General features: G+C 45.7%; 1 protein-coding gene across 4 annotated transcripts in view; it reads right to left on the minus strand.

Moving 5' to 3' along the window:
• The window catches only part of FOXN3 (forkhead box N3), a 392,989-nt gene that overhangs the window by 278,062 nt on the left and 90,401 nt on the right, over positions 1–24,526 (minus strand). For 2 of the 4 annotated variants that reach the window (XM_025869484.2, XM_073895731.1), the window contains exon 2: positions 2,410–2,525. The exons of the other annotated variants lie outside the window; for them this stretch is intronic. The gene's annotated coding sequence lies outside the window, so the exon portion shown is untranslated. The remainder of the gene's footprint in view (positions 1–2,409; positions 2,526–24,526) is intronic. 4 annotated transcript variants of the gene reach the window in all.

Raw genomic sequence — 24,526 nt, forward strand, 5'->3', positions numbered from 1 at the left:
ACCAGGAAGTCCCATGGTGAGACGTAGGTGTCACGAGAGGGAGAAGGCTTGGAACCTGGAAACCAGATGCAGGGCAGAGCCACACTGGCACAATCCAACTCTGGGCGAGTGAGAAATAAACTTCTGTTGTATCAACCCTGAGATGTGGGGAGTCCTCTTTATGCTGGTATATACCACAGCCTGCCCCGGCTCAGTTGGTTGGTAGGAGTAAGAACCCACATCTTCAACTGTGACCACAGTTTCCACTCAACAGTATCACAAAATCCCACCAGACTGGGAAAATATTGCCACGGTTAAGTGGCATGACTTACTCATGCTAAGTCTTCAATGCTTACTTGATTTAAAACAAAATATTTATTTGGCTAAAACAGAGCGCCTGGGTGGCTCAGTCAGTTAAAAGCATCCAACTCTCGGTTTCGGCCCAAGTCACGATCTCATGCGTCGTGAGATCGAGCCCTGTCATTCCGCACCTCAAATTTTGCAAACACTCGTGTCACACAATTGCCCAGGCAATGTGCTACGATGACAATTTTTTTTTTTCCGCAAAGCGTCAGAAAGTAAATATTTTTTGATTTCTGCTGCACCTATTCCACTCTGCCGTGGTGCCAAAACTGCCCTAGATAATCCGCAGGTGAACGGGACTACGCTCCAGTAAAACTTTATTTAGGGACACTGAAATCTGAGTTCCATTTCGTTTATTTAGGGACACTGAAATCTGAATTCCATTTCATTTATTTAGGGACACTGAAATCTGAATTCCATTTCATTTTCATGCAACATAAAATATTATCCTTCTTTGAATTTTGCCCAGCCATGTGACCATGTAGAAACCCCTTGCAGCCTGTCTGCTGCCCACAAACATGCCGCAGGCCACACCTGGCCAATGGGCAGTGATCGATCCCTGCACTAGGCTCCGAAGACAAAGGCCCACCATCAATTAGGCAATCAAGTCAGTGGGAGGAGAACACAAAGACTTCTTCTAGTTCTTCTGCTTCCTGGTGGCTGGCCATCCAGGGGCTCCGATTCCGGGAAGGCCTTAGCTCCTGGGTCAGCAAGGCCCTCAGCTCTAGGAGCACTGGAGCATGCTGAGGCGGGGGACCTTAGCCCAGACAGACCTGACAGGATGGGCAGGACTCTTGGGCAGGCAACTCTCAGTAGCACCTTTAAGACCCAGGGCAGCAAAAGCCACCACTGCTTTATCCAAAAACAACACTGGAAGAGAGCTAGGTGTGGGCAGGATTTGCTGGGCTATCCCAGAATGAAGCAGGGCACTTGGGTCCCCATCCCTGACCACGGCCCCAGTTTCAGCCTTGGGACCCTCACTGAATTCTGGCTTTCAGAGCTCTCAGCATCGACTTACAACTCACGTTCTTGGCTTATGCTCCCTTCCCTTCAACTTCCCAACTCTGAATCCGGCCTTGTGAATCACCAAGGTACTGACCTCACACAGCCTCTGGTTTATCCCTGAGGCCTTGTCAAGCCACACCTGCCAGGCAGAGCTTGGCAGGGAGAGGGGCAGGTGTGTAAGGGAAGAGTAAATAATCAGGTAGACAGGTAGAGGCCAGATGTGGACAGGCCTGAAGAAGCAGACAAGGCCAGCCCGGAAACAGCCAAGCCAGGGGCGGGCCAACAGTGACCAGTGTCCCTGAAGGAAGCTTCCAGCCAAGGCTCCTCTGTAACAGGGCAGGTGGGATCTCCCCAAGGAAACCTTCAGGGACCCAGGCTCTGAGGGGTAAGCTGACTCTGGCCGGGACAGAGGATCAGGGTCCTCTGACCCCTGTCTGCCCCACACAGCCAGAGACCTCACTGCCCAGGCTCACGCTGGGCTCGTTCCCACCTTCCTATCCAGGCACCATGTTGCTCCTCGCCCCTCAGCCTGGTCAAAAGATCCACAGCAAAAAAAAAAAAAAAAAAAGCCCCCCAGAGGCCCTCCCTCTTCCATGAGTTACTTCAATTATTTCAATCCTAATCCTCAAAGTCTCCCAATTCCCTGAACCAGAGAGCTACCATTAATTAGTACGCAGCCCTGGCCCTAAGCTGAACACCACCATCTGCCATTTCCTTGAGTCATGGATCTTTGGCTAAGCCGTAACTCTATAAGGACAGATCCATGTCTTACATATTTTTTTTAATTCCCATCTGCCCCAAGAACACATAACAGATACTCAGTAATACTTACTGAATTCAATTAAAAGGTACAAGATTAGAAAGATTAATATAATTCAAGTAAAACATGGTATTATGGGAAAGAAACTGATCTAGAGGAACCACGGGTAGAAGGTAGTTTCTAGATGAAAATTCCCAGCAGAATTCCTGTTGCTTTGTGTGCCTAGGACACACACCAAAATTTTAAATAACAGTGCAATCTCCCTGAGGTGTAGGGGAGCAGGGAAGGCAGAGCCTGATTACCTGAGTCAGAATGGGTCCAGGAAACCGAGGTCAACATTGCTCCGGTCACAGAAAGGACAGACAGGCCTCTATCATCACAAGAACGCTGGTCTTCTAGGAGATGATGCTTCTAGTGACTAGTGGAGAGGAGCAGAAGGAAGTCAGGATTAGAGTGGGGGAGGAGAGAGGACCCTCTCAAACACAATGGATGTCATCTCTGGCCTGACTCTAAAAGATGCAACACTTCAGGGGGGAAAAAGAATCAATTGCAACAGTTACCTCTTATTTCTTGGAAAGTTATGGAAGCACTGGGTCTTTCCGGATGGCGTGTTCTTAAAACTGCCGCACGGGGCATAAAAGGACCCAGAAATTTGAAAATACACACCACAGATATCATGAGATTATCTTACTTTACTACAGTGGTCATTGTGACATTGGTGAGACCTTTTTACTTCTCTCCGGCTGCCACTGAAACACTTGTCTACACAAAGGAAAACCATCAGAGCACCAGCGAGCATTCAAGGCCAGCATTTCAGCCCGTGGACCAGGCTGGATCCGCTGGGTTGACCAGGTTCACAGGCTGCAAAGTCAATGAGGCTCTCTTCTGTTGCTACCAAATAAAATTACTCTGGCTTTACTCCTAACGGGAAAGATCCCATCAAGCTCAAGCTCGCTAAATATTTGGCTACAAATTACTGGGCCACAGTTAACCAATAACCTTGCAAAATAGAAAAGTTGGTACAGGAGATTGATTGTATAATAATTTCTGATGGAAGATTATTTTTTTAGCCTACGCCTCAAAGAAGGCAAATTAATAGACTCTCTCATGAAAAGAACGATGTTATCTTATGAACTTCAGTGTAGAGAACATCAGGAAATAAATTCATTAGCTTGGTGATCCTCAAACTCTGGTCCCTGGAACAGCATCAGAACATGGACCTGAGAGTTTGTTCGAAATACGAATTCTTGGCCCCCACCCAAGATCTACTGAATCTGAATATTTGGAGGTGGGGCCCAGCGACTTGTTTTAACAAGCCCTCCAAGTAATTCTGACATGCCTTTGATTATTAATTTATTCACCCATTCAAAGACATTCTGTCGTTGTCAAATAAAATGACGCCACTCTACTGGGCGTTAAGCTTTAACTACAGGCAAAGCAAGGAACTGAGGATTGGGGAGGGAACGGGAGTGAGAGATAGAGGATGACAAAATCCCTGCCTTTAAGAGACAGATTGTCCTTGGGACACCTGGGTGCCTTGGGAGGTTAAGACTCTTGATTTTGGCTCCAGTCATGATCTCAGAGTCATGCAATGGTGCCCTGCGCTCAGCAGGGAGTCTGCTTCTCCCTCTCCCTCTGCCCCTCCCCCTGTCCATGCCTGCGTGCGCACGCTCTCTTCTCTCAAATAAATAAATACATCTTAAAAAAAAAAAAGAAAAAGAAAAGTATCATCCACTATGGGCGACAAGACACATATGCAGGCAACTCAAATACAGACAGGGTGATTTCCTTTAATAAACTGCTAGCGGGTTTCTGAGGAGACATTTGTTTCTGGCTGGGGTGGCAAGAGCAGGGAAGGGAAAAGCATCAAGACCACCACAGTAATAATGGGCCTTGAGATCCGGACAGGATTTTGACAGGTGAGAACAGGCCAAAACCGAAGCAAAGGCCCTGAGGCGAGGAAGCGTGAGGGCCCATTCGGTTGCGTGGAGCAACCAGGTCTGGCTGAGACGTGAGACATGTGAAGGCAGTCTGGGTGAGACAAGGGGACTTCCAAGTTCAGACAGGTAAATGCTAGGGGCCCGTGGCTTCTCTTTCTTGTGTGAGGACCACCCCGCGGCACCCGCTGCTTATGTTTAGAAATTGATGTCTGATAAACTAAGTGACTCAAAGATTTCTAAAGCCAGTTTGCTTTTCTGTACTTTTTTATTATTATTATTACTACACTTTCTAGAGGGGTGCACCTCAGCTGCTTCAAGAATTAACCGCTGAAGTTCTGCCCAGGAGGAAGACACAAAAGAAAATTTTAAAGTAGGCACAAGAATCTAGATGTCACAGTAGCCTCAGGCCATTCTGCAAAGGGGCAAAATGTTACCATACTTAAGAAGCCCCTGAAGACATCTGTGGTTTTATAAAATAATTCATGTGGATAGTGGTGTGTGCCCTAATCACAGGAAAAAAGTTAAGCCAGGGGTGGAGAGAGGAAAGAAAGGGGTGAAAGGGTCAAAAGGTACAGACTTCCAGTATAAAATAAACAAGTCATGGGAAGGTGATGCACAGCATGGTGCCTATAGTTCATAATACTATATTGCATATTTGAAAGTTGCTAAGAGAACAGATACGAAAAGTTCTCATCAGAAGAAAAAAAAATTTTTGTAACTATGGAAGGTGATGGCTACTAACTAGACTTATACTGTGATGATCATTTTACAATGTACACAAATATTGAAACACTATGTTGTACATCGGACACTAATATAATGCTTTATGTCAATTATACCTCAATTTAAACAAAACATATATTTAAAAAAAATTAAACCATCACTCAACATCTCCAATTAGAGGTAAAGAAAAACTTTTCACGATCAAGAAGGTATGGCTTTTGCCTCTAGAAAGCTGGTCTAAATAGAATGCTTTAGTTCCTGATGCCGCTGGGTGAGTGACGGGATACTAAAACGTTCTGACGTCATACGAGACTCTGGCAGAAATGAAGCGGGGTTCAGAATCAGCGATACCTGGTTGCTCATCCCACTTCTGCCATTTAGCCCTCTGAGTCATTGTGAGTAAGGGACTCAAACCCTCGAAACCTCAGTGCTTCAGTGATCGAGAATTAGAGGCACTGACTAGCCCCACCTTCACCCAAATTTAAAGAAGAGACAAGAAGTGGCTATGACAATTACAAAGTGCAATGCTACCATAAGGTACAGAATTATCCTGCTCATCGAGACATGTGGGTACGAATTAATACTTATTGTATTGGCCTTTGAAAGTATAAAAGCAAAATGTTTTCTATGCCTTTGAGGCTCACCTTTTAAATATCTGCAGATACAGCAGTCCTGAGCAGTAAACTTGGCATCAACCAAACCATTCTCCCAAGAAACATTTCAAGGTAAATTTTTCACTCGTGATTTTTTTTTTAAATTTTATTCCTCTGACCACGATAGAGCGTCCAGCTATCTTTCAGCAGCTCCTGGTGAGCACAACTCAGTCTTCAGCAACACTGACATATACGATGGCGGTAATTTATCATCTCTGCAGGAGTTTAGTCCCAGATGGACCATTTACTAATTTATTTCCATATGTAACTGGCAGAGAGATTAATCAGGCTTCCAACTTGGAAATCTGAATTGTGCTTTATTCCTTTAACAGGCTAACTCTGGACAAGAGGAAGTACACGTTTACACCGAAAGCCAAGAGTTTCTCTGAAAAAGCCTGTCAACCTCAGACACAGGCCTTTAAACACACACACACACACACACACACACACACACACACACACACACACACACAGCTTGCTCCTTATGTCAACTTGGAGGGCGGGCTCTTTCTTTAGCTACCCTCTTCCCAGAGGGGCGGGTCTGACAGGACTGCAGGCAGGAGCGAGCCCAGAGACGGAATGCCAAATCAGCTCCAGTAGCAGCCACGTTCCCTGCCCCTCCCTGTGTGCAAGCTCGGGGGCTCGTATTTCTGAAACTGAGGAGATCTTTTTGCCACGGTACTGCACCCAGCTGGCCCGGCTCTGTGGTGCCCAAGCACTGGAAAGTATGTGCTTTCTTTTTTCCACTCTTTGTAAGGGTCTGAACTTGACCGAGTTCAGCAGCTGCTGTGTCCTCAGCAAGGCAATAGCTAATGAATTGTTAGCACCGCTCCCAGGGCCCCTGAGTTAGACGGGAGTCCACTTTTGTTTTTAATTCTATCCCAATGATATCAGCCTTTAGCAAAGACTGGGTAACAGGATTGTTGTCCGATGATGGGGTTTAAATAGAGAAAGCCGGCCAATCCCAAAACAGGGCAGAAAGCATGAGCTGACGGGTGATGTCTTAAGTGAAACTCAAGGCCACGGCCAGGAAGGTTCAGTACACAGGACCATGTAGAGAGATTACTGGCTGGATCCACACGCCTGGGTCACTAACCAACCATGTGGCTTTGGAAAAGTCCCTTACGGTTCAGACTTACAGTTCTCTCCTCTGTAATAGGAGTTCAGCTCCCCAAGGTTCTTTCTGGCTGTAAAATCTTGTGATTCCCTAAATATGAAAAAAAGAAATCAGCCATTCGCTTGGTTTATGTGTTTAGATGATGCCAAACAGCCAGAAGTTTGGAAGCATCTGAAAGAGGCTGAACTGGTCCAGATGCTGGATGCTGTGACAGACACAGACTTAGGAGCCTCAGTAACCCACAGACTGTCTTTGAGCAGAGAACATGATCACTGGAGATGATTCAACAACGTATAGCTTTATGAGGTTTTTAGGATTCAATGAAATATGACAGCTTGACATACTGTTCTAGGTATGGCAAAAGCTACAAAAGCCTACGAGTCATGATGCTGTCATTAATACACTTACATCTCAGTTACGGACAGACACGACTCATCTTAATATTGTGGAATAAGTGCTATAATTGCAGATGAAGAAACTGTTATGGGAACATGAAGGAGGGAGAAATCATCCCACTGAGGGCGAGAGGGAGAATTCTTTAAGGTTTTATGGAAGAACTGGAATCAAAGCTGGAAAGACGGGAGTAAAGGCATCCGGGCAGAGGCAGTGGCCAGAGCAAAAGCCCAGAAACTTCCTGACATGGCCAAGACATGGATTTAGTACCCTAGGGCAGCACCATAAGATGCTCAAGGAAGAGGAGATCTAGACAGTGAGGGGGCTGAAGAGAGACGGATGGGGAAAGCCCTAGATGCCAGCCCACAGCATGGCTTCTACCTCGTGATCGCCAAGAACCTTCAGAAGTTTCTGGGCCATGGACACTCCAAATGAGCTATGCTGCAGGAAGTGTATCCTGGCAAATTCCTGACCATTTAAGACTGGTAATAAGATCAGTCTGTACCTTCATTTTTCTCTTATTCATTCCGTGCTGCCACTATTTGGGAATCCCTCACATTTATTTTTTTCCAAATCAATTTCCTGGCCCTTCAAATGGAAGGAATTGAGTTTCCTACCAGCCCTGCCAGGATTCTACATTCAAATGACTGGTTTGGCCCAGGGCTCTACATCTAGGTTCATGTGTTTTTCTAGTCTTAAAAAAGGAGCTAAAATGACACGGTATAGACCGGTGGGCTTGTTGTTGTTGTTTTCTGTTTGTTTGTTTGTTTGTTTTTGCTTTACACTGGACAATATTTCTGGATGATAAAAAAGAAGAAAAAAACCCCAAACATCTCGAGTGATGGAAGGGCTTGCTCTAGTGCTCCCGAACAGACAAAAGTGGAGTTAGTCACCCCAAGGAGTGCATTGACAATTTTTTGATTTCTGGTTTCAGAGCCCAAGGGTAATAAACCCAAAGTTACCAGGGCCCCTCAGGTGCAAGAGCAGAAAATCACGTAAACACTCATACCAACGGTGTCTGGTTCCTCTGCCTGGGGGCGGGGAGGAGGGGTGCAGGTATAGGTGGCTTTCTGCGACTGTCACCGAGAGAAGCTGCCCGTCACCATACACAGGGCACGGGGAGGGGCTCTGCAAACCTGCCCTCCCGTCAGCCCCGAAAATGGGCCAGTGTCTCACGACGAAAACAGAAATGAGTGTGGCATCAGGAGGAGGGGCTCGTCCTCTGAGAAAGGAGCTGCCTTGGGCATGAGTCACCAAAACGCTAATTCCCCATAGAAAACACAAACTGTCCCTACCCATCCCTGGGTGGCTCAGACTACAGACAGGCAATAAATGGGAGGCTTCAACATTAGTTTCATTTTGGATCACGTTATTTAGAAAGGCAAGTCGTATCTATCCACTGGGGTGTTGAATATTCCAGGGTTCGAGTCCCTGATTTATAATTCAAAATCTGTCGCAGCCCTCTGCATACCCAGGTGTTCTGGAAGCTCCAGAGTGCACAACCCCCTCCCCGCTCCAATAGGTGTTCTCTTAACATCTAATCAAATAATTACTGCAAAGAGCAACATGCGGTAGGTGCCTAAGATAGTTTCCTGTGCACATAAAACACAGTCTCATACATACTGAAAGAGTTGCATATCTCATGCCACTTTTTGTAAAAGTCCACCTATGGTCAGAAAATGAATCCTCCTCAAATGAATAGATTAGCTTAAATTACCATGCCATTTTACATTCTCTTCACTGATACATGAATAATAAAACTATAAGGTAAATGTAGCTTAAACTGAATAATGGGCAGAAATAAAAATATTTTGACATTAAAAACTCAGTATAAATTGAACTACAACATACTTGAAAGCTCCCACAATCATAACGTGCACATTGAAATCCATTAACCCAATGCCTAGGCTGCTATTCAAAAGCCGGGGTCTAACACGTAAATAAATACATATTTGAACACTTCTCCTAAATTACCATATGATCTGATTGCAAAGTCACACACTTATAAAGTCTATCATCTTTACTGGGTTGCTCTCTAACCAACACTCAAGTCTTATCAGGCTACAATGTGGCAGCAGGATATAAACACAGAGACCAGCAAATGGTACCAAAAAGTAGCAGCAAATGTCAAAGACAAACCAGGGTCATCCCCGGGAGAAGAGAGATATTTACATAAGCATTCAGCAAAGACAATGGAGCCCCAAATTCCCTTTAACTGCACACCTAATCAATCTCTCTGCTCCACACCTGATCATTTTTATGTAAAAGCAATTTCTACAACGATACATTCAAAGACCTTAGTTGCCATAAACTCAGCAGCAGTTAAAAGATTCTGTTGCACATTAGATTTGCTTTAAGACTCAGCTATTTTCAACCAAAGCTTTCATTCCTTACCCATCACTACCCCCTCCAAAAAATTAGCTTCACTGACAATATCCTTCTTAAATATGTCATCTGCCAAGGCCATTTTCTTACCTTTGTAACTCACTCACATTTGTTTCATTTGATATTTACCCAAGCAAGGACAATTGTTTAACTGGAATCTTGCAACTTTCAACTTTGCCCAGATTCTGCTGTCGTGAGGCAGGGGAATGTCGAAACCCCCGACACATGGTTCAGAGGAGCTAATATGCATCTGAATCAGAGCTATATTTTAAATTCTTTTACACTTACTTAATATAGTGCGAGCTGCCTGTCCACTGATGCGATATCAGAAACCTGCAAGCTACTATTTCTGCAACTGTGTCACTGTAGATAGTCTGAAACATGTACGTAGCTGTTGCCATGGAAACAAACACAGCTAGGGTAGAGTGCCACGCTGTGTTAATTCCTTCACCCATGAACCCCAGGGGAATGCTAACATTCATCTTCTTTCTCCTTTCGTCTCACACTGCTTTAATATTTTTTAGCATTATCAAATGATGTACTAAATACATACGGTACACCTGAAAATACGGATGGCTGAAATGAGCTGTGTGCCAACCTAGCCTGCTGGGTAGCTGCTTAAGGTAGTACGGCGATGCAATGGATCCTCTAACTTCTCCTGGGAGAAATAGACAACTTTGTTTCTTTCTTTCAAAACGGTGTGGGTAGGACAAAAAAAGGTGAACATCTTGTCTCACCCAAGCAGAAGTTATCATGGAATGGCACCAGAATAAAGATGCTACCAGAAATGTGCCTTAGCAGTCCCGTGAAAGGCAGAGGGAGGTCTTGCAAAGTTTCTGAAGTGGATCCAAGCTAAGAGTTGTTCTTCCTTCTAACTAGAGCTGCATTAGCAGGCTGTAAATCCAATAGCTTTAATTAGGCAAAAGCATAAACCCTCAACAAGGGCTTCATCTGTCCCTGCTTGGTCTTTGTTCCTAAGCCCATGGAAGAAGGTATTAGAATGAGTGAATGAATGACTAACAAGATGGAAATCTGCCATCATTCAGAAAGAAATGCGATTTTCCTGGAATCTGAACATTCTCTTATTTGCTGCAAGTTCAAATCGCTGCCCTCATCAAATGTTTGGACCAGTGGCGGGAAGTCAAATATTCTATTATACCTAAGAGGCAAAATGTATAGATATTGGCACATCAGGCCACCTTCCCATTATTCAAACCAGGATGCCACTTTAAACGTTGAGGTTACTCATGGCAGCAGACAAAAGTAAGCTGTTCAAAATCTTAATTACATCCTATCCCTTGGGCTAGTTAATAATATTCAATCTAGATGAAAATGGCCACACTTTAGATTTGCATGCTGATGTGCTTCACTTGAATACAATTTTCGCACTAAACAATCAATTGTAGGCTTTAAAAGTGCAGATCCGTGACTCTGAACTGGCATGTTTTAAAGAAACCACTAATTTATTTGTGGGGATTATGGCAAAATCACCCTACAAAAGATAAGCAAAATTTTCCTATCATTTTCCCAAATTGAATCATTCTTGGCTACATACTATGATAATAATAATCAACTCATCCCTAAGATAAAGCAAAACCGAAAACAGATATATACACCTTAGTAGGGAAAGGGAAGTCACTTTTTAAAAGCATCTCAAGATGATGTGAGGGTCAGTATAAAGCCTAGCCTTTGAGTATTAGCCGGGCAGCTAGAGATTACCTTGTAACTTATCATGAGCAGTACTTACAAACTTAAGGAGCAGGGCCACAGCAAGAAAACAGGTGTTGCTTACATTTACTTTGCACTTCCGAATCGACATTTGTTGGGAACTGACAAGCATTTTCACATAGCTCATCCCATTTGACTATGACGAGATTATACTATGAATTAGTTGGGCGTCACCAACCTCATCTCTCATCAGAGAGCACAGAGGTTCCCAAAGTCAGTGACTGGCCCAAGGTCACACATCAAAGTGGCAGAATCCCACCTTCTATTACCCGATCTAATGGTTTCTCCACGTGTCACACTGCGTCTGGGTGCGTAGTGGGTGTAGTTGGTTGTAAAGGGCTTAAAGTAACTGGAGTAACAACACTTACAAATAGAAAGATAGACAGAAAGACAGAAACAAACGATTGGTTCTCCTTCTCTGGACTAATACACCACCCTACGGAAGTAAGCTGTTCCAGACTTAGAGCCACCAGATAACTGAAGGTGGATTTCATCCTGATTTGGGCTAATCACAAATTCCTACCCTCGTTACCTGGATATCAAGAATTAACATGCTACATATTATGGGGAAAGAGGACTTCCTAGAAGTGAAATTTTTCCAGACCACCGAATTGTTCTAGTTTGACCAGGGGGGTGTCCATGAAGCAGAAGGCATCCTATGGGCAGTGTTCTGGGGAGTTCTCTTACGGAGGGCAGGGGGAAACTAGGTACCTTCCAGGGGATGCTCCAATTCAAGGATACAATTCGGTTCCTTTTGATGAAAACATTTCTAAATTGGATTGTATAACAAAACAATGAATTGGGCAAAGTACATAGCATGTGACTTAGCCTGTTATAAATATTTGTCGTGACGTGACTGGCATCACACACGTGATGATACACAGGTGCTCTCAGAAGCCATAGATTCCCCAGGCAGGCGGGGGAGGGGGAGGTCACCCGCACAGGAAAAGGCCCCACACTCCTGTGATTTGCTAATCCCTATATTTACATTTTAATTCTCTTTGGCCTCTGCTCCCTGCTTCTGGCTGTCAGGGTATCAGCTGGCCTTCTCACCACGCAGAGTGGCCTGGCTCTCGCTGTTCTCTCCCTGTTTGATTCACATCTAATATGCCAGGGGCTGGGAAACCAAATAAGGGAGCTGATTAGAATTTTGTCTGAAATAAAATGAATACAGGCCTGAGAGACTGTCCCTGAGCACAAAAGTGTCAACTTTTGGACGCCATTGACTCCAGGTCAATTAGCCTAAAGCCAGTCACCTAATGAGCAATTTGCCTATAATTTGAAAACTTTTTGAGTGCTTTGACATGGGAATGTCCTTTCCTTTGGCCATCTTTTTGGCATGATGAGGTTTATAAATCGAGCCTTCTTGGGGGCACACCCAGCTTGTTTTTAAATTTCAGTTTACACTTAATTTTTTCATTTTCAAATTAAATAATTTTTTGAGATACTAGCGATGAATGCAAAACACTCAAAATGGAACTGAATTTCTGGTGAACTGATTATTAGGCAAATCAATATGAGTACTTGTTTTAGGGGAATTTTCACTTCTAAATTTTATTTTATTTTTTAGAATGCAAAATCCATCCAAGGAAATGTGCGGTTCAATCAGGCAGGATGCACAAACGGACTTTCGCACGCTACCTTGGCCTTTTTTCCTTATTGGCTTTGCTTTTTCCACCGTGAATTTAACTTATGGCCCGAATCTCACTCAGAGCAGAGCTCACCTTCCCGCTCACTCCGGGCAACTCCGACGTGTGTTTGGAAGCAGTCGGCACAAGAGCATAAGAGACACCTGTGATCTTTTGCACCAGATCCACACATGGACTGCAGAAGTCTGAGAATCACTCACCTGACAACCCAGTTCTTAATGCAAGGGGTCAAAAGGCCCAAGGTCAAGGTGTATCCAGTATGACTGGCAACGATAGGACCACCACCATTCAAAAGGAGAGGCCAGCTGCCTTGCAGCACTCTGTTGCAAGGGCTCTTTGAGAGGGAAACCAAAGACCAGACTTGCCTCAAAGGCCAGCGTTGACACTTACCTGAGAGATCAGGGACAAGCTAGCGGGTGTGCTCCCATCAGGCATAATCAGGGCTGCAAAGTGGCACAGGAAGGAATTGGTCCCTGTGCCCCCCTAATATCTACCTGTGGCTCTGAAACAAACATCGGTCCTCTGGGTGGATCCCCTAAGCCACTTAACCATTCTGCAGAAAGCAAGCATTCCAGTCAGCAAGGTACCCTGGCACTGATTTGCAAGAACACCAGCCAGACTGTTCTATTTGTCATGCGGGTGGTGGGGAGTGATGGGGGCCAGCTCCTGGAGAAATTGACCAGGAAAGCTTCCATTTTATGACACTCATGTGGATGCTCAGTCAAGTTTTGGGAAGAAAATCCTCCCAGGAATGGAAACTTTTCCCTTTCATTCTGAAGTTATCATTGTGACGTTTGCTTTAAATGTCTCCAGTGAGGGACAGAACAGCTAGCCGTCCTCAGTGTGTATGAACTTGCTCTATCTCTATATGTAAGATAATCACTGAACTGAACTCATGTGCCCTCAACAGGGTTATGTCCACGACAGGACTGGACACTAATACATAGGTAGCCACTGGGGAAGCTATAAAATATATTGTTTTCCTTTTTTAATCTAAGAATGCAATGAATTACATCAATGTGCTTTACCCTAATCCTCCTTACTGAAGAAAAATGAAGTTTTTAAACTTTTTAAAAAAAGATTTAGTTATTTATTTGAGAGAGAGAGAGCACAAGCAGGGGGAGGAGCAGAGCGAGAGGGAGAAGCAGACTCCCCGCTGAGCAGGGAGCCCAATGCGGGGCTCGATCCCAGGACTCTGGGATCATGACCTGAGCCGAAGGCAGACAGACACTTAACTGACTGAGCTACCCAGGTGCCCAAAATGAAGTTTTTAATACAGTAAGTCACTAGTAATGTACATAATCAGAATGTAAACCACTTCTATTGGAAAATTTTTGGATGTGTTTTAATAGAGATCAAATCACACCAACGACTTAAATAAAAAGACGTTTGTTTATCCAAGCCTAAGATGGCAGACAATCTGATGGTGGGACCAGGGAGGGTGGGATGTAGTTAGGCAGCAGGATCGTGAAGGCAGGGACCAAGGATTTTTCTATTTTGTAGCTCTGTTATCTCCTGGTGTGTTTCCCACATATGAATGGGCAGCTCACTACCACCTTGTCCCGTCCTAGTCAGAAGCAAGTAGGAAACAGAACATGAAGGGCTTGTTCCTTTGTTTTAAAGGCAAAACCCAGATGTTATACCGGTCCCTGCCATGTTCATCTATCAGCCAGAACTTAGTCACTTAGCCAGTGACAGTGATCAGCTAAAGCTCTGGGGTTCTATTATTGAAGAGAAATGGATACTAGTAGACAACTAGCTATGTTTTTTGTTTTTTTTTTTAAGATTTGTTTTTATTTATCAGAGAGAGAAAGAGAGCACAAGCAGGGGAAGTGTCAGGCAGAGGGAGAAGCAGGCTCCCCGCTGAGCAAGGAGCCCGATGCAGAACTCGATCTCAGGACCCCGGGATCACGACCTGAGCCAAAGGCAGACGCTTAACTAACTGAGCCACCCAGGCATCCCAAGCTGTGTTTTAAAAATGCTAAATGTATTTGTGGATACAAACATGTTTATAAACATTCATGGGAATGATAAGCACCAAATCAAGATAGGGATTATATGGGTCACAAGGGAGAGAGGAGTCCTGAGATTGGAGCATGAGGTACACAGGGGCCAGCAACAGTATTGTCAATATTTTATTTTTTGAATTTATTTTTTAAAAGATTGTATTTATCTTTTAAAATATTTTATTTATTTATTTGAGAGAGAGAGTACAGCACCCCAAGATTTTATTTACTTACTTACTCATTTACTTATTTGAAAGAGAGAGAGAGTGCTTGCGTAAGCAGGAGGAGGGGCAGAGGGGGAGGCAGGGGGAGGGGGAGAGGGAGAGAGACTCTCAAGCAGACTCTGCGCTGAGCACAGAGCCTGACACAGGGCTCAATCTCATGCCCCTGAGATTGTGACCTGAGCTGAAACCAAGAGTCAGACGCTTAATCGATTGAGCCACCCAGGTGCCCCAATGTTTTATTTATTTATTTTTAATATTTAAAGCAAATGTGGTAAAATGTTCAGATCTGCCAAAGTTGGGTGATGGATACATGGGTGTTTTAGATTTTTATATGTTAGAAATAAATCTACATCTACAAAATTATAAAATTTAGCATTATCTCAACAACCCAACTGCAGCTCAGCTCATAACTAAATTATATTTCACCAATTCTAAAATGGACATTTTTCTACATTTGAACTCTCTGAAATGAGTGCATCTAATTATATTAGGCAGCATTTTTGTCTTAGTGGTACATAAAATAAGGCTTTGTTTTACAGTAAATGTTGACTGAGATTTGAAGATGTGCAATACATAAATCACACTTTGTGGTACATTTTAATATGTTTGACGGTAGGGTTGGGGGAAGTTTCCACAAGTGGGCATCTCAAAGCTTATGAAGCTATTAGAACCCCATCCCTGGGGCACCTGGGGGGGGCTCAGTTGGTTAAGCGTCTGCCTTCTGCTTGGGTCATGATCTCAGGGTCCTGGGAAGGAGCCCCCCATTGGGCTCTCTGCTCAGTGGAGAGCCTGCTTCTCCCTCTGCCTCTGCCCTTCCCCACACTCATTCCCTCTCTCTTTCTCTCTCTCTCTCTCCCTCAAATAAATAAATAAAATCTTTAAAAGAAAAAAAAAAAAACAGAACCCCATCCCTGGATTCTGTCGGGCGGTTTTCTGACTTCCACGCTAATCTCTTTCCAGTGAAGGTGCCTCTGACTGAGGTCAGGCAAAATACACACATTCAGACTAATTTTCTCTGCAACTGAGGGAAAGATAGCAGATAAAAGCCCCCCTTTATTAGTTCTAAAGTGCGTGAGAACCTCTTATCTGGTAAGTGACACAAACATGAATGGCTCCTGCAAATGAAACTCAACTCCAAATGGGAAGAAAACAGAATCAGATCATTACTGGATCAAAATTTTGGACAGACTGAGAAGACACAGCAGACACAGCTGTCTGAGGACAACCAAGGCTTCTCCATCCACCCAAAGTTAAGTCCACGCTCCTGGCCAGCAGAGAGGATGGGGAATGGGAAAGAGTGCCATGGGCCGTTTTCCTGGGATGTTTGATACGCGCCATTGTGGAACTGTCTTGTAGAAAATTAGCTAAGAATACATCAGCAATATTGTTCCCTCAATACTATCACGATGCAAATGAAACAAAATGGGGAAAAAATCCATACAGCTGGTTTATCTGAATGCAGAAAAATAAATCACCATTTATTTAAAAAAAAAACATTTATGAAAGTTTTCTTCATTTCTCACATTCAGTTAGTATACAGTTGGCATTTTCAAAATTCAAACCTGATGTGGATTTGGAATTCAATGAAGCACATTGGAAGACATCTGAGTGAAAAAATAAAAGTTCTAGCCATATGCTACTGGTGCATGAATTTGAATATTTGAAAGGTAATCTAGAAATGCGAATGTTTCCAATTCTCCTTACCAACAACAGTAATTCATAGCAACCACACGTTTTATAGATTGAGCCACTTCACCATCTGAGAGACAATAGTAGGACAGACGGAGTCAGGGGCTGGGCTTCTCTCCCAGCCTGGCTAGTTACAAGTGTGTGATTTTCACTAGGTCACGACCACTCTGAAGGTCTGCTTGGTCACTGCTGAGGGTACAGTAATGATTCTTGCCTCACTGGGCATATTAACACATTAAGGAGTTTGGAAATTTTTCAAGTTTGGTTAACAACTGGATGAAAACCCGGAAGACCACTTACAATGGCTACTTCCCAAAGACATAGGCAACACCATGGATGGAACGGGCTCTAATATCAGGCCAACTGGATTTTCTCCATTCTATTTATCTACATGGCCAGAGAGGGATTAAAAGCAATAGCAGGGAATTCCTCCCCCCCACCCCCGGCTCTGACCCTTGTTCGCAACCTTGACTAGAATAGCAGGAGCCCCCAGCCCCAGCTGGGAAGGTTCCCTGATAGTGCCCAACTAGCCTTGCTCCTCCTGTCCCTGGGCCAAGTCTCTAACTGGGTCATGCCATCAGGGAGTATACCAGCCAAGTGGTCATGTGCGTTGCTAATCCACTCCCGTGCATTTGGGAGACACGAACATGCAGGAGACTAAAATCTATGGCATTATGCTCCCTTACTTTCCAAGCCACGTGTCAAGAATCCATCGCATGTGTTTGCAGGATGTCTGCAATGCCACAGAGTGGTCCACACACTGAACGCTGCCATTCCTATGCACGTGGAGATGGGAAGTAGATGGCAAGACTTGTGACAGAAGTGAGCCATCTTTTACCAACTTGGTGAGAAGTTGGGAGAACAAAAATGATAGTGTTTATTGCCAGGACAGATCCTGGCAATGGACTGGTCCTTTAGTCTGGCCCAGTTGATGAAGACTGGTGCTCTTTCTCAAGGACATGAGAGAGCAGGGCAAAGAGCCACAGTTCCGTGTGAGGGTAGTATTGGAGTGTCCATGACAACTTGGTCCAGCCACCCATGTCTCCACCCTGCTCCCAACTCCCCACCCAATTCAAAGTCCCAGGTCTGGGGGAAATCTCTGAGAGTGGCTTCATATTGCTTGGGAGAGATGCTCTTCTTGGTATGAACTTTTTGTAAGATGACACCTTACAATATTACCAGACGGAACTCCCTCAAGCAGCCATCATGGCCCACAGGACCAACAGTTACCATTTCCCCCATCCCAGTGAGCCCATCAAGAGACCTGGCAGCCTGAGCTCTTAGATCCAATCCCCACTCACCCCGGGAGCTTCCGAACCAGACATGAATTTGTCATGAAGCACTTTCTTCTTCAACAGGCCTTCATGTATCCTAGAAGGCAAGGATGATCTCCATCCTGGACAGTGAAACAGAATCTAAGGCAGAAGAGTGAAGGTCTGGAGAACATGCACTATCCGGGAATTAGCTCCGTCTGTGGTTTCTGCCAGGCTAAGCTGTGATGGTCTGATTTTATCTCTGCAGCCTAAGCTTGATCAGAGACCCAGTGTGACCCAGGGAGTTTGGTGGTTGCTGTGAATGTTGTGTTGTTTGCTCGCTTGCCTAAGATTACACAGCTCACGAAACAATGTCCCTGAACCCACCTGCTTTATGCAGCAGGGACAGCAACAGATTAAGTCATCAGTGAGTCGAGTCCAGAAGGTCATCTCACAACACAATGGTGAAGATCTGCAAACACCCAACCTCAGCAAGCATTGGGCTGATCTGGAATTCCAAGGGGGTAAGGTAAGACGCAGGGCCACCGGAGCGATCGAGTTGCCCCACCAATGGAAAATGGCAGGGACAAATGCAGACTGCTTTGTGCGACGGCCCTTAGTGGACCAGGAAACACTTGAGAAACCTGAGAATTTGACCACATCCAGAAACCCAACGTTCAATAATAACTCCCCAGTCGAGCAAGCGCTATGCTGAAAAGGTCTTTCTATTTGATTGCGAGCCATACATCAGCTTGCCTTTAACTTTATTGTAAGGAGAAACCCAAAACATATTCTGAGAGAGATCAACCCTAACTTTATTTAGGTCATACAGTTGACATATACAAATAATGGGAAGTGTGTGACTAATTCAGAAACGGCCAAGAAAGGTCAATGTCTAGTTTGTTTCTTAACCCACACTAATCCATGAGTAATATTAATAGGCATTTGCCATTATCTGCTCATCAACGCTGCAGTCATTAAGTGAACAGAAGTACAGAGAGGATTTCACACTTATTAAAATAAAAAAAACTTTGCTACTATACCTAGTGACTGAAGCCTAGAAACCACACGTTTAAGAACAGCTCTCAAGAGCATTTATACAATGAAGCCTCAATAACCTGCCTGCGAAGGTGAAATGATTAGAACCCCATTTTATCAATAAGCAGCCTGATACCCAGACACGGGAAGGGATGCGCCCCAAGCTCCTCAGAAGTTAATAATAGCTGAGCCAAAATTAGATGGCTGAGACTCCAGGCTTGGTACCCAGGCCACAGAGGACAGACAGGCCAGCACAATGCAAAACCGCTGTTCCCCATGAGAAGCGACACCTCCATGTACCGTCAAAGGTGACCAGCCTTCCTGCACCTGGAGCTACTGGACCCAGAAGAGACCTGGCAGAAGATAATGGCAACTTGGTCTACGGCTTAGCCCCCGTGCCTGTGGCCCTGCTGAAGAGGGTGGGCGGTGGTCCGTGTGTGCAGAGGAGGCGCGACACTCCCCATTGTGTCGCAGACTTGGGACATTTGTGACCCTCTGCTAAAAGCAGACCCTCTGAGCACAGTGAAAACCATCCTAGAAATTCCACAAAAGCCAGAGCGCCAGCCTCCTGGTGAGCCTCCCGCCCCACACAACCCCGGACAGGGTGGTCCGATGAAGAAGGGGAAAAGCACCTGGAAAAGCAGAGGAGCGGGGAGCAGGCCTGGAGCAGGGAAATGTCAGTGTCCCTCTCACGTCCTCCTTCCACAGAGGGAGGAGCTCAGGCTGACCGTAGTGATGTGTCTGCCCTAATCTTCCGGGGTCTCCGTGGGCATGCTTCGAGCAGACTCCCAGCCTTCTGATGCCCAAAGCCACAGACAGCTCCAGACTGGTGCTTCTCACACTCGGATGTGTCCGCAGATCGCCTGCAGGCCCCATCGGAAGCAGGGGCTGACTCAGTAAGTCCGAGATGGGGCCTGAGACTCTCTATTTCTAACCAGGGGATGCCCATGCTACTGGCCTATGGACCACCTGTTGAGTAGCAGGATCTAGAACACCACATATTCTGTGACCTTGTGATTTTAGGCCTTTCTCCCACTCCACATGATAGGCTATGCACATGGCAAAAAAATCAAATGATCACTATCAATTGGCCCTTATTTTTTTTAAGATCTTATTTATTTGAGAGAGAGAGAGAGAGAGAGAGAACATGGGGAGGAGCAGAGGAAGAAGGACAAGCAGACTCCATGTCAAGTGCAGAGCCCGACACAGGGCTCGACTCCATGACCCGGAGATCACGATCTGAGGTGAAACCAAGAGCCAAACACTCCACCAACTGAGCCATCCAGGTGCCCCTCAATTTGGCCCTTTTGTTATTTTTTTTTAAGATTTATTTATATATCTGAAAGAGAGAGAGAGCACAAGCAGAGGGAGGGGCAGAGAGAGAGGGAGAGGGAGAAGCAGACTCCCCACTGAGCAGGGTGCCCAAGGCAGAGCTCATTCCTAGGACCTTGAGATCATGACCTGAGCCAAAATAAAGTCAGATGCTTAACCAACTGAGCCACCCAGGCGGCCCTCAATTGGCCCTTGTAAAGTATATGTCACACCGCGTCCCTGAAAACCCTCCCACTCATTTTTATGTCATGTGACATCCACTCCCGCTGCCAACAACAAGGACTCTGAGCTCATCTACTCCTTCTCCCTCCCTTCCCTCACTCTGTTCCACCCACCCAGGCCTCCCTGCTCTTCCTAGATCAGGCCAGGCCCCCTTCAGGACCTCATGATTGCTGTGCCCTCCACCTGAGGAACTCGTCCCCTCCACATCTACCTGCCATTATCCCTCACCCCCTTGCAGCCATTATTCCTCACCCCCTTGTGGGAGGGAAGCCGGTGCTGGTCATCTGGCTTAAAGTCACAGCCCCCACCCCTGCTTCATCCTTCTCCAGCACACATATTACTCTGTGCAGATCATATGTATCATTTATTCTGTTCCTTATCCATCTCTCCACTAGCCAATCGGCCCCAAGAAGGTGAGGATTTTGTCTGTTTTGTTCATTGCCATATCTATTCCAATGTGTGGCACATAATAGGTGCTTAAATATTCGTAGAATGAGGAAAAAATTGTTTTTAATAAAATTGTTAGTACCAACCATCATCCTCACAGACTTCAGTGATCACCTGCTTACATCTAATATGCTATTTTCCAATCTGGGAAAACTACTTCAATATTTCAAAAAGAGCCGCTGTTAAGACTGTAGGAGATATTTTTATCTTGTCATGCAAGTATGGGCTTTGTGGGAGAAAGGCATCCCCCAGGTTTTCCAGCTCTCATTCACCATTCATCCCGGATTCCTCCTCCTTCCTCCTCAAGGGACCCACACAGACAAGAGGCAGATCAAAATTGGCAAGCAGACCTCCCCATGAGACGGGCCTCCCACTCTGACATGCAAACGCGGAGGATTTGAGAAAAGCCGGAAAGCAGGGTGGGGATTCCTCCTTGCACACAAGATAACCGGGAGGCTCAGAAAGATGAGTGACTTGTGCAGCGTCTCACTGCCATTCGGTGGTGGCGCTGGGATGAGAACCCAGGCCACCTAACCCCCAATACTCTTTGCTCTCTCCTCCTCTTTCTACACAGAATCTGGGATCAGGTCTGAGAATGGCTTCAGTTCCAAGACCCAGGACAGGGCTCCTGGAGAAGTCTCGTGACATCCACAGAACCAGTGAAGGTCAGCTCTTCCCCAGGACCAGTCCTGCAGATCCTCTGAAGGCTCTAACCAAGCAGAGAGGGCTGTGCATCCAGTGTAAGCCCAGGACCCACGCTGCTGTGCACCTCACCAGCACACATCTCCAATCAGTGCAGGCATGTGGGGAGGTCCCCCTAAATGCCCAGAGAATCCGTGGTCATGCTCATGGTCACAGTCAGAATGACAAGACATTTTTGGAGCTTGGAGGTTATGGCTTTGAAGTCGGAGATTGAACTGAGTGACCAAGCTCACCACCACCTGCCTTTTCCCAAAGGCCACTTTCACTCCTGTTCCATTCCAGATGTGCATACCTGGCCACAGCAGGCCTGGAGGCACTCATGAGTGTCCAGACTCACTTGACTTGACTCACATTCAGATCATCCCAGGGGTTGGGGTTCTCAGAAGGCCCACTTGGTTTATAGTTCACATTATAACTCACATTCACTCAGCCCGGTTTGTCCTGAAGCCTAGAGGTCACCGCCTGAAGATGCTGGACCTAAACTAAACTAGGCTTAATGAGGTTTTACAGACCTAACAGTGCAGACTCTCCAGAGGCAAAAAGGATCGTCTAGTGCTTTCTCAGAATGGCACACCCGTTTGCCTACAGCCATTTGCCTACAGCATAGAACTAACAATTAGGTCTGCATCCCTCCAGAGCAAGGCAGGAAGCCATAGGGAGGGTGGGTAGTACGATGAGCTGCTCAGAACTCTAGGAAAGGAAAGACTTTTCCTCTATCCTCTTAGGTTCTGTACCTGGGGCCTGTACATTAAACTGACAAAAGGCAGATTAAAAGGGGGAAAAGCAAACAAATTTTATGTGATATTAACATTTTTATGTGTCACAGGGGGCTTCACAGAAAGAAGTATAAGCCCCAAGTGGTTAGACCCAGGGGTTTATACACCATTTTAACAAAGAGGGATACATTGTGGAGATGCGACAAAGCAAAGGAATGAGGGATTTGTGGGAAGTGACAGGGAACTGTGTGGAGGAGATAAGTGCTATTGCAGTAAGGTTTCTCTGTATAGACTCATCTGAGCTCCAGCTCCCCATCACCGGTGGTAACAGCGTTCTCCTCTTCCTGGTCCAGGGCGGCCACCTTCCTCACAGGCAATGTATGCCCTTCTTTTGACAGGGGGAGGGCAGGGAGCCCTTCCTGTATCAGCTGTTTCTTAAGTCTCTTCAGCTCAAAATAATCAATACGCCAAAGTGGCAGGTTTGGGGATCCCCTTCAGGGCTGTGAAGCAAAAGCTGGTGGGGGGCACAGGGATAGACCTTCACATGTCAAAAGTAGTACAAGTGAAATTTAAGAAAGAAACTGAGCAGTTACAGTTTCCCCAAACCCTACTTCCCAAATGCAGCTTCCATGCTGTCTAATGCGGGTGCCAGTATTACCATTTTGTGTTTGTTTTTTATCTCAAAACCCTGTCCACTATTACCCCAATTATAACAATCTCCTACTCTTTCATCCTCTCCTCTCTCTGCCTCCCTCCCTCCCTCCCTCTCTCTCTCTCTCTCTCACACACACACACACACACACACCCTCCCCTCCACTTAGAGAAAAGTTGGTAGCATTTCCAGATGAACCAGAAGGGAGGGGACATGGTTTTGTGTGTGTTTCCTCCGGCGACTGTGGCAGGGTCTCTGGAGAGCCAGGTGAGGACGCTGACCGTGGGAGACAAGGTAAGAACTAGCCAAGGCAGAACAGAGAAGATGCTAGAAAAGGAGAAAAGCGGTGAGTGAGGGAAGAAGAGGGTGAAGAATGGAAAGAAGCTGTCCTAACAGCCACGTAACCAAGCACTCCACTCCCATCCCACAGGGCTAGAGCTTCAGCTTAGGGAACAATGGAGCAACATTCTGCACCTCGCTGTGCTTTTCTACTGCGGGTCTCAAAGGGAGCTGGCTATTGTAAACGGATTTGCCCTTGGCCTCAGCATCAATCAGACTTGAGACCTTAACATCTGCCAGTATAAGCTCATGGCTGTCCTCACCTCCTCCCTGGGGCGAACCTCTGTGTAAATCACATTCTGGGACAACAGTAATGTTACCTCAATTAAGTGCAATTAAACAGCCAAAGAATGTTCCTTACCGCACAATCTTAGAGCAAGATCCTCAAACCTTGGACACAGACAGCATCGGCCGTGACCAGACTTTACAGATAGGGAAACTGGGGCCCAAAGAGGTTGGTCAAGGTCACGTAAGTTGCTAGGAACAGAGCTTGGGCTGAGTGTCAGGACAGCCCTCTTTCCACTACTCACACTGCCTAGAACAACTACATTTAATTTTAGTTCATCACACATTCGGCTTGCGCTTTCGAGGAATTTTATAGTCCCCACTCCATCTGTGCATTTTGCCATTCTAGTAGCTTCCCTTTATTCAGTGCTTCCCGTGTATCTATCTGTTGCACTCTCCGTAAAAGAAGAGAGGTCCACGAGTGGAATCAATCGCCATCTGTTTGTTGTTTCGACAGCACAGAGATGCTGAAACATTCCCAGCTCAGTGTTAGTCCGTGTTATTCTGAAAAGGCCAGTTCCGGATCGACAATCCACTTTGGATAAGGGCAGAAAAGGATTTCTTTCAGGATGCAGAGCCACTAAGAAAAAGGTCACTATTGTCAACGTATGGCACACGCTGTCGTTTAGAGAGGTATTAGGTTTTGCTTTTCCGAAGCGCTTCAAATACACTGAAGACCATTTAGGTTGAAACCAACCAGTCAGAATGGATTTGCAGGCTCCGAACTGTTCAAACAGCACATGTAGCAACAAGTTAAAGGTTCGGTTTTGAGACGGCCCGGTCATGAACTTGGCCAAGGGTGCCCAAGTGCCATAGAAACCAACGCTGCAGCCCGTGGTCCCTGAGGAGCGTGTCAGGGGCCATCGCCAGTTGCCTCTGGGACCCCGGAGCAGGTGCACTCATCTCTGCCAGGGTGTCGGTCACAA

The sequence above is a fragment of the Callorhinus ursinus genome, unplaced genomic scaffold (assembly GCF_003265705.2).
Source record: "Callorhinus ursinus isolate GAN/ISIS: 27379988/994484 unplaced genomic scaffold, GSC_fseal_2.0 scaffold8, whole genome shotgun sequence".
Taxonomy (NCBI): domain Eukaryota; kingdom Metazoa; phylum Chordata; class Mammalia; order Carnivora; family Otariidae; genus Callorhinus; species Callorhinus ursinus.